This window comes from Penaeus chinensis, chromosome 21 (genome assembly GCF_019202785.1).
Source record: "Penaeus chinensis breed Huanghai No. 1 chromosome 21, ASM1920278v2, whole genome shotgun sequence".
NCBI lineage: Eukaryota > Metazoa > Arthropoda > Malacostraca > Decapoda > Penaeidae > Penaeus > Penaeus chinensis.
In genome coordinates this window covers 27,977,478-27,986,775 of record NC_061839.1, presented here as the reverse complement: position 1 = coordinate 27,986,775, position 9,298 = coordinate 27,977,478, and positions in this window count along the sequence as shown.

The following is a 9,298-nucleotide window of genomic DNA, read 5'->3' as shown; positions in this document are numbered from 1 at the left end:
ATATATATACAAATATATATATATATATATATATATATAAATATATATATATATATATATATATATATATATATATATAAATATATGGGGGGGGGGGGATAAAAAGGGGAATGGAAAAAGGCCGTGCAAAATTAGTTGAGTTGAGGCCTAAGGCAGGGTGCTCCCCAGAACCTTTCTCCTTCCCTGAGCCCCCCATGGCAATAACAGGCATAGGATTGGTGGGGTTGCCCGGTGAGGGATGTACATAAGATTTATATCCTAATACAGAAATTGCTTACATAACTTTTACATTAGCATGTCATGAATTACCATACCATTATGGTTTTATAATGCAATGGTTAATGGTTAATGGTTAAAAGCAAAATAAATGTGCTAGACATCTAAGGTCATGTAGCACTATAGTTAATGTTAGTGAAGGGTGTTTGGGTTAGTGATTAGTTGTTAAGCTGGGTTAAGGGATTGTTGAGTGAATGGGTTAGGGTCGGATGAGGTAATGTAAAGGATTAGATCAAGTGAAGGATACATATGCGTTTGAGGAAGGAAAACAGGTTGTCAAAGCAGAAAGTGTGAGATTCTGTAAGGATGTCTGATAAGTTGGGATGTCTATGTAGGGAGGACGTGGGCATGACAATAGAATATGTGGGACTGAAAGAGGAACATTCGGAAACCGCGAATGTTCCAATGAAGGATAGTTATACTTTCGTTGATTTACTGGCAAATATTGCAGTGCGTGTTGGAAAGTTTGAAGGGGAAGGTGCTAGAGGGTGGGATAAAGAATGAGGTTGGGGAGGTGGTGTTGTATCAGGAGGGGTGTCGGGAGGTAGAGGGTCTGGGGAAGAGGGTACTTGTGACATGGGGGATTCACGTGTGTATCCAGGAGGGAGTGGAAGGGATAGAGGGGATGGTGGGAGGGTTAATATATTTGGGGCTGGAGTCGGGGAGAATGGGTTTTGTTGGGATGGGGTAGGAGGATTGGGTGTAGGGAGAATATGAGTAGGAGGAGGATGGATATCGGCAAAAGAATTTGACTGGGTAGAGATTGGAGTGTCTGGATTTAGGATGGCAAAAGAATTTGACTGGGGAAGGTAGGGGGTAGAAGAGGGGAAGTTAGATGGAGGGGGGTTAGGTTAAGGAGAGGGTGTAGGAGCTAGGGGCGTAGGGGGAGTGGCAGAGTGAGCGACATTACTAGAGTAGGGGGTAAGAGAAAAGCCTTGTCGACGTGCTTCCTGTCTGGCTTCACGTAGAGTGAGTCCAAGTTTTAATCTGAGAGTTGCTACCTCAGACTCAAATTTGTAGGTGGGGCAGCCTCTATAAAATACATTATGGGGGCCGCCACAGTTTGCACATGTGCGTAGCACTATAGTAAATGGTAGTGAAGGGTGGTTGAGTTAGTAATTAGTTGTCAAAGTTGGGCAAATGAATTGACGAGTAAATGGGCTAAGGTTGGGTAAGGTATTGTATAGGGGTTAGATCAAATGAAGGATGTATATGCATTTGAGGAATGAAAACAGGTTGTCAAAGCAGAAAGTGTGAGAAGTTGTGGGAGGGATCACGAAAAATCGGTCCTATTCGGCTGGGCTAAATAGATTATTTAAGAATTTTGTAGAGATGGGGGTAGTAGAAGGACGGGGGCATGTGGAAGAGGGAGTAGTGTTGAGGGAGGTAGTGTTATGGGGAGGTGGACAATAAGGTTGTAAGGTGGTAATAAGGGAGGATGGGGTAGTTGATGAAGAAGGTTGTGGGGGTATAGTTGTTGAAACTGAGCATGAAATGTCTCCTGGGGTGTTGATTAGGGTGGATACTGTACTAGTCGGCATTGAGGAGGGGGTATTAGTTGTAGTGTTCAGAGCCGTGGTCAAAGGAGAGCCTTGGGTCAGGGAATCGGGTGAGTTTGAATTGGTGGAGCTATTTGATGAAGAGGCAAGCCTCATTGCCTCTAATAATGGTATGGTTGATGGTTAATGGTTATTCATTGTTGGCCATGATAAGCCAGGAGACAACTTAAGCAGGGGAATACCGTGCCCATGGCTCCCTCAGGCCGTTCAGGACTGGCACAAAGTCAGCCTTTCGTCCTTTCAGCACGGCTCTCACACCTTAGGAAGTGGATAGTAGAAGGGGTTGGTGAAGGGACAGAAAGGAAAAAGTAGGAGGGGGGGGAAAAAAAAAAAGACCATGCAAAATTTGTTGAGTCGAGGGCTGAGTCCCAAGGTTGGGGAGTTCCCCAGCATTGGGTCCCAGTCTCCGCCTCCTAAGCCCCCCCACGACAACAACGGGCAAGAGATTGGGGGGGCTTAGGCTTAGTATCATATGCTTTTTCTAGGTCAATGGTTAATGGTTAATGGTTAAAGGCAAAATAAATGTGCTAGACATCTAAGGTCATGTAGCACTATAGTTAATGTTAGTGAAGGGTATTTGGGTTAGTGATTAGTTGTTAAAGCTGGGTTAAGAGATTGGTGAGTGAATGGGTTAGGGTCGGATGAGGTAATGTAAAGGATTAGATCAAGTGAAGGATATATATGCGTTTGAGGAAGGAAAACAGGTTGTCAAAGCAGAAAGTGTGAGATTCTGTAAGGATGTCTGATAAGTTGGAATGTCTATGTAGGGAGAATAGGTGGGAGAAAGTAGAGGTACGGGCTGTTTCAAAACGTGGGCATGACAATAGAATATGTGGAACTGTAAGAGGAACATTACATAAGGGACATAGGGGTGGATCGGATTGTGACATTAGATAGGAGTGTGTTAGACGGGTGTGGCCAATGCGTAAGCGGGCGAGAGCCGTCTCCCAACGTCTGTTCCGATGGAATGAAGCTGACCAGGAGGAGATTGAGTTTTACAGTATGTAATTTATTAGTGTGTAGACTTGACCAAAAAGATTGCCATCGATTATACAAGAAGGTCATAAAGTGTGGGTAATAATCCGTGGCTGGGATATGTGAGAAACGTGGTTGGTTTGATGTGGACATAGCAGCGTAGCGTGCTAGAGTATCTGCTTGTTCATTGCCGGGGATTCCAACATGGCTGGGTACCCAGCAAAATTTGATTGTTTTATGACGTGTGGACAGGTAGAACAACCAGTTCTGGATCTTACGAACAAGGGGGTTGGTCCTGTGTATTGACTTTATGAGGGTTAATGAGTTACGGGAGTCAGTAAAAATTGTATAAGAAATGGGTAGTGAGTATATGTGTTTTAAGTCAAAAAGGAGAGCATACAGTTCTGTAGTAAGGACACTGGATTCAGGAGGGAGGGGGTATTTGAAAGTACGAGTTGGGAAGATTACTGCAAAACCAGCACCGGAGGTGGTTTTCGAGTCGTCAGTGTAGACGTGAATACTGGAGGAATGAGTGGAGGCATGGTCAAGGAATTGGGTGAGAAGGACAGTAGGAGGAATATTTTATTTTGGTGGGTCAGGGTAGACAGAGGAGCAAATATGGGGGCAAGGTATAAGCCATGGAGGGACTGAATGGACAGAGAATGGGAGGAGTCGGAGATGGGGAAAAGGGGAATGGGAGAGGAGATTATCCATGCGAGTGGAGAAAGGAGTAGGTAAACGTGGATAAGAAGCAAAGGTAGGAAGTAGGGATCGTGGGATAGTTAGTTTAGTGAGGGGAAGTTGGTGGAATCGAGCATAACATCGGAGAGAGAGGAGGGCACGGCGTCGAGAGAGAGATGGTATGCCTGATTCAGTGTACAGGCTCTCAACTGGGGAGGAGCGGAATGCACCTAGGGCTAAGCGAAGACCACAGTGGTGGATTGTATCAAGGTGAGCAAGGATAGAAGTTGAGGCAGAGGAGTAGATATGGCATCCATAACCTAGAGTGGAGAGGATTAAGGTGACATGAAGATGAAGGAGAGTTTTTCGATCTGAGCCCCAGGATAAATGGGAAAGGGTTTGTAAAATCCGGAGACGGCGACGAGCTTTTTCTTTGATGTAAAGAATATGGTCTCGCCAGGATAGTTTGGAGTCAAAAATGACGCCTAAGAATTTACCAGAGGAATGGTGTTAAAGTGGAGTGTCATATAAGAAGAGTGAAGGTAGAGGACCTACACGTGTGCGAGAGAAAAGAATGGAGAAAGATTTGGAGGTAGAAAAGCGGAAGCCTTGGTTTGTGGCCCAGGAGGATAATGAAGATATTGCAGATTGAAGAAATTGGTAGAGATTTGGTATGGATATGCCAGAGGCATAGATGGTTAAATCATCAACATAGAGTGGTGACCGGGCTCCTGGTGGTAGAACTGAGGCAATGTCATTTACAGCAAGACAGAATAAGGTGGTACTAAGCACACTGCCTTGTGGGACACCTTCAATTTGAGGAAAGGAAGATGATGTGGCAGAGGCAATTTTGACCTGGAAAGTGCGTTGGGAGAGGAAAGACTTTATGAAGACACCCATATTTCCCCATATGCCTAGAGAGGACAATTGTTGGAGAATATGGTACCTCCATGTCGTATCATATGCTTTTTCTAGGTAAAAAAACATAGCTAGTACGGATTCATGGCATGCAAATGCGGATGTAATATATGTCTCAAATTGAGCAAGGGGGTCAGCTGTGCTTCGGGCACGGCGAAAACCAAACTGGGAAGGTGAGATAAGATTGTGGGATTCAAGATACCACATTAAGCGGAAGTTAACCATTCGCTCTAGTAGTTTGCATAAGCAGCTAGTTAGTGCGATGGGGCGATAGTCTTGAGGGAGGGTACCCGATTTATTGGGTTTTAGGAAAGGGAGGATAAGAGCTTCTCGCCAATGAGAAGGAAAATTTCCTGATGTCCATATGTGGCTGTAAGTTGTTAATAGGAAGGATAATGAGGAAGATGGGAGTTGTCGGAGCATACGGTAGTGAATACCGTCAGGGCCTTCATGAGTGTTGCGGCACATTTTTAGGGCAGCATTGAGTTCAGAGGAAGAAAAGGGAGCATTATAGGACTCAGCAGAGGATAAGGTGAAGATAATGGGGGTACGTTCCCTGATGGTTTTAATAGAAGAGAAGTGTGGAGAAAGGTGAGAGCCACTACTGACCTGGCTGAAATAGTTACCTAGTTCATTAGCGACTTCGGGAGGATCAGAGATGAGGGTATCTCGAATATGGAGGACGGGGGCTGGATGGGGGGGATGTTTGCCTGATAGTTTATGTATCCGGCGCCAAACATTTGAGATAGATGTACAGCATGTAATTGAGGAAACATAATTTCGCCAGCTATTGGCTTTACTATTTCGGATTGTACGACGAAAACAGGCAGATGCTCTTTTAAAGGAGATAAGAGCTGATAGTTGATGAGGGGTACCTCGTTTGTAGCAGTAACTGTTCCAGGCTGCACGTTTTACACGGAGTGCTTTAGTGCAATCAGAATTCCACCATGGAACACATTTGGAGGTATAGGGTCTTGAGGTTCGAGGGATAGCTGTATGGGCAGCTCTTAGGACTGTAGTTATGAAAATTTTTATCATTTCTGATACGGATGAGAAGGATGATGGAGGGGTATGAATAGTAGAGAGTGAAGTGAAAGTATGCCAGTCAGCTCTATCAAAGCACCAGCGTGGGGAGTTGGGAAGTGGTACATATGAAGTTGGAGAAAGGAGAACTGGAAAGTGGTCGCTATAGGGAAAGTGGTCTAGAACTGACCAGTGGAAATCTAAATGAAGAGAAGGGGAGCATAGAGAGAGGTAAATGCATGAAAAAGACTGCGTGCGTGTATCAAAGTGTGTGGGGCGATCTGTATTTAGAATAATAAGATCAGCTGTGGATAGGAAGCGCTCTAGAGCTCGGCCACGGGTGTTGGTGATAGAATCACCCCAAAGAGTGTGGCGGCAGTTAAAATCACCTACTATGAGGAAAGTTGATTGAAGTTGGGAAATTAGGTTTTCAAAAGCAACAAAGTTAATGGGGTGGGAAGGGGAGAAGTAGACTGAAATCACTGTGATCCAGTGGCGAAGAAAGATACGAATAACTGTAAAAGGGACAGTGGTTTGAAAGGGAGGTATGACATAAGGTGTTTTTTGGTTGATAAGTATAGACGAGACATAAAGGGAGTGTGGGGAAGAAACAAAATGGTAATTGGGGATTGGTATTGGATATTGTGTAAGAAAAGTTTCTTGGAGGCATATAATGGATGGGTTATAAGAGGAGAGGATATGTCGGAGGTCAGGTCTGTGAGAGCGGAAACCGCGAATGTTCCAATGAAGGATTGTTATACTTTCGTTGATTTAGTGGCAAAGATTGCAGTGCTTGTTGGAGAATTTGAAATGTGCTAGACATCTAAGGTCATGTAGCACTATAGTAAATGGTAGTGAAGGGTGGTTGAGTTAGTGATTAGTTGTCAAAGCTGGGCAAAGGAATTGACGAGTAAATGGGTTAAGGTTGGGTAAGGTAATGTATAGGGGTTAGATCAAATGAAGGATGTATATGCATTTGAGGAATGAAAACAGGTTGTCAAAGCAGAAAGTGTGAGAAGTTGTGGGAGGGATCACGAAAAATCGGTCCCATTCGGCTGGGCTAAATAGATTATTTAAGAATTTTGTAGAGATGGGGGTAGTAGAAGGACGGGGGCATGTGGAAGAGGGAGTAGTGTTGAGGGAGGTAGTGTTATGGGGAGGTGGAAGGTTGTAAGGTAGTAATAAGGGAGGATGGCGCAGTTGACGCACTCAGACCCACATTGCATACAAATGCACACAAGCTACAGATCAATCAGAATAAAGCACCCACATGGATCTGTACTATGGGCTGGGGACGAGTTGTGTCGTCCCCACGATCACCTCACGATCACGAGAAATGCTTCTGTGCCTCTCCCTGGCGCAGGAGGCTATGTAAACAACAACTACAAACCTCGCGTTTTGGTTGCCCGTCTGGATAGACCATGCCTTCTTCAGGAGAAGAAGGGCGGCCCTGGCCGCGATGTCTTCTCGCCGGACCGAGGCGATGAACAGGGGCCAGTTCCTGGCTTGGCAGCATCATCTTTTCCTTTGTGTGCTTCTCATACTTCCTTCACGTCTTTCACCCATCCTCCTCCCTTGTTTCGTTCGTATTTTTAATTCTTATACTTTTATAAAACTTAAGTTAAATTAGCTTCGGCGCTTTTTACTATAAACTCGGCACCCGCGCTCCCCACGGCTCGGCCAATCACGCTCCGGCGCGATTGTTGCCGGGTATCGCGAGCGCGGATGTCGAGCAGCGTAAATTTGCTGCCTATCTTTTTTTAAGCTTTTAATTTTACTTGTGTTCTTGTGTTCCATTTTATTAAGTTTTTACGATTTTTAAATTTTTACCATTTATGTTTTGTTTCCCCTAGTTTTTTTAGTACTTTTTATGGTGGATGTTTTCTCCAAAACTCCCCCTTTTAATCTCCTAAATAAATTAACCCCTCTTAAGAGAGCCCTATCCCGTTTTTAACTCCCTTCCCCCACCTCTCTCTCTCTTCCGTGCGTAACCTCAACCTCGCCCACGCCCCATCTCATCATCCTTCCATAGCGTAAGCGTCCCTCATCCTAATCCTTACCTCAATCTCACTGGTTTCGGATTTCCGACACGTGACATCTGCCGCCTGCACCCTGCCATGACCGTGGCTCCTTTGCCGTAAGGAGTGGCAACGCGCGAGTGGGGGAGGAGATGTCATGACCAGTGTTGCTAATCCAGGCGTGGTGAGATCGCCAGAGCACGTCTCCCTGGAAGTCCTGCCGCCGACAGGGAGAAATCTCTGCTCGACGCGGGCGTGGGAGATAGCCTCTGATTAGCGATCTCACTCGTATTTCACCCTCGCAGTCTCCCGGTTAGCCGAGGGCGCCACCGTTGCCATGGGCGAGAAGTCCGTGCACGGTGGGGCCCCGATGGCGCCTGGCAGGCCGCCCTCTCTGCTCCCAACCTCCCGTTAGCCAAGTGCGCGCCGCAGCCCGGGCATGTGGACTCGCCGACCAATGAGTTCGCTCATGCCAGGCGAATCCCGCCATGCCAGGGCCACGCGCGCACAGATGGCGCGGGGCCTCCCTCTCCAGCCTTTATCCTCCTTTCTGCCTCCCGGTCAGCTATGCCCCCCAACTTTTACCCCGCATGTTGGGTTAAGCCCCGACTCTTTTTTCTCTTACTAAATCATCTTTTCGATCCCCCCCTTTATCCTTCCCCTCTCCCGCCTTCTTTCCCCCCCGGTAACGGGTCTTTTCTTTTAACTTTTACTTTTACTTTTGATGAAGAAGGTTGTGAGGGTATAGTTGTTGAAGTTGAGCATGTTGGGAGTAGAAATGTCTCCTGGGGTGTTGATTAGGGTGGATACTGTACTAGTCGGCATTGAGGAGGGGGTATTAGTTGTAGTGTTCAGAGCCGTGGTCAAAGGAGAGCCTAGGGTCAGGGAATCGGGCGAGTTTGAATTGGTGGAGCTATTTGATGAAGAGGCAATTGCCTCTAATAATGGTATGATTAATGGTTAATGGTTATTCATTGTTGGTCATGATAAGCCTGGAGTATGTTGGGGAGAGAAATGGTCCACCCCTCAGGGTCGCTTGAGGGGTAAGGGCTAGACAAGCAGGGGAATACCGTGCCCATGGCTCCCTCAGGCCGTTCAGGACTGGCACAAAGTCAGCCTTTCATCCTTTCAGCACGGCTCTCACACCTTAGGAAGTGGATAGTAGAAGGGGTTGGTGAAGGGACAGAAAGGAAAAAGTAGGAGGGGGAAAAAAAAAAGACCATGCAAAATTTGTTGAGTCGAGGGCTGAGTCCCAAGGTTGGGGAGTTCCCCAGCATTGGGTCCCAGTCTCCGCCTCCTAAGCCCCCCCACGACAATAACGGGCAAGGGATTGGGGGGGGGAATTTGAAGGGGAAGGTGCTAGAGGGTGGGATAAAGAATGAGGTTGGGGAGGTGGTGTTGTATCAGGAGGGGTGTCGGGAGGTAGAGGGTCTGGGGAAGAGGGTATTTGTGACATGAGGAGGGGATGGGGAGGGTTAATACAGGTAGGGGTGGGATGGGGTAGGAGGATTGGGTGTAGGGAGAATATGAGTAGGAGGAGGATGGATATCGGCAGTCACTTTGAGTGTGGAGGGAGCGGGAATTGTAGAATTTGAAGGTGGATGAGTATCAGTTTGGGATTCTATTATGTAGTTCTGGATATCTTGTAGAGTTTTGTGAGATAAAGGCTTTCTTGTGAGGGGGGAAGATAAGTCTGGTGTCTGATAAATAGGGGCAAAGGAATGTGGAGGTGATTGTGAGGTAGGGGAAGAGGGGGTGGAACGTTTATTCTGTCTGCTGCGGGTAGTGCGGGGAGGGAGAGGGGAAGATGTTGGGGCTGTAGTAGAGATTGGGGTGTCTGGATTTAGG